Here is a 1,756-nt window from a genome sequence, read left to right on the forward strand (position 1 = left end):
GTCAAATGTGGACTAATAACATCTTCAACACTGTGGCATATTACACACTTATTATGCAATAACATAAATCAGCCCAGTACAGGAAATATGCGATATTATCTCAAACATGTGAACTGGTAGGACCTTGTGTTATGTGCTAGTTTGGAGGAGTCAGTAGACAATCAATTTGGATAATCTAGAAATTACATTATATTTATGCCAGCGTATGCCAAATCGTTTTTTAAACCTATATAGCTAGGCCAAAGTTAGCTAATCTGTGTTTTGTTGTTGATTTTTTAAGTAAATTTTAATTTGACAGTGATCAACAATGGCAGTGGCAGATCATTTTTGGAAGTTTATCAGATTCGTGTGTTTTTGTGTAATGAAGAGTTTATATATTGATTAACAATCTACTTGGTACTATTTGTGTAGCTCAGTATGATAAGTGTTTTTCTATACCTTTACAAACAGTTTTAGTAGATATGTGTTGCAGAAATACTGGATTATTAGATATATAATCAGAATGGCAAATCGGATTGCAGTATAATTTGTAGATTCTGCAAATAGAAAAACACACAATGGACATAAACAAATTCACTGGAAACGAAAAATAAAGTGTGTCATGTTGGCCAGTGACTTGATTTTATTTAAATAAATTTTGACATCTACATGTTCACAAGGGGATGAAAAACTTTTTGAACAGAAGTAACAATGGAGTTTTACAAAGTTTATTTGGGTAAGAGAGAATAAAAAGTGGGGGACTTTGTGATGTGGGTCATAGCAAGTTAAAGTTTGTGTGTGATTGAGAAAACACAAAATAAGTACTAAATTGTGTTAGATAAGTGTGGGTTATCTCATTTGGCAAGCTTTTGAGATGATTTAAGTTCATGCTTTTCCTCACAGACCACAATATCTGTTTTGTAAACAAATTATCAGTAAAATGCATCATGACAAAATCCAACCAGATTTTGATAACAGTAATTAACAGTGAATTTCACTTTAATTTTTAAAAGATATGTATTTTTTCTTGCCATAGCAAATTAACCTTTAACCCTGATATAGGTGTCAAATGGACTTTCAATTCTGTATATCGTTTGAGGACCCAATAAATAAACAAGTGCAGCAAACGAACTGTGCATTAAATTTGTTTGTTAGTGCGAGAAATGCCTTTGCCACCCGGTGCCCAAGGAATTCCAGTTATTCACTCAAGCGTGTGAATGCGCACCGCAGATCACGCTTTAGTGAGTTTCGCACTTGTCGCGGTTTTGCGTTGTTTCTGCAGGATCGCAGTTTTTACTTACACTTCTCTGTTATACAACAAACGCCTGGGTAAAATGTTTGACAAGTAAATATAACCAACGGCCGCTTAGGATTATGTTAAACTAACGTCAAACTGTCAACCATCGCAAGACAAATCGTTTACAAAACAACATTGGAATCGTTTTGTTTAAATAGCGTTTTAATTCATATCTTGGTTTTTAAATTTCCAAAGTAGATTCAATTTGTCAACTGGAACAGAGGCGATGTTTAAATTCAAAATATACTTTTTGTGAAACAAATATTTAACTGCGAAACTGTTGGTCTACTCCAAACCATTAATGCTTTGAGATTACATTCACTTCATCAATGTACGCCGTTTGAGAAATGCTGACGTCACATCCGCAGTTAAAGCGCTTGTGAGAACCGCCAACGCAGCTTATACATGTTAACCGAGAAACTATTAGCATGTTTCCTGCAAGCAGAATGATTTTTGTGGTACACTCGTGGTACAAGTTAA

This window comes from Phallusia mammillata, chromosome 1 (assembly GCF_965637545.1).
Source record: "Phallusia mammillata chromosome 1, kaPhaMamm4.hap1.1, whole genome shotgun sequence".
Lineage (NCBI taxonomy): Eukaryota > Metazoa > Chordata > Ascidiacea > Phlebobranchia > Ascidiidae > Phallusia > Phallusia mammillata.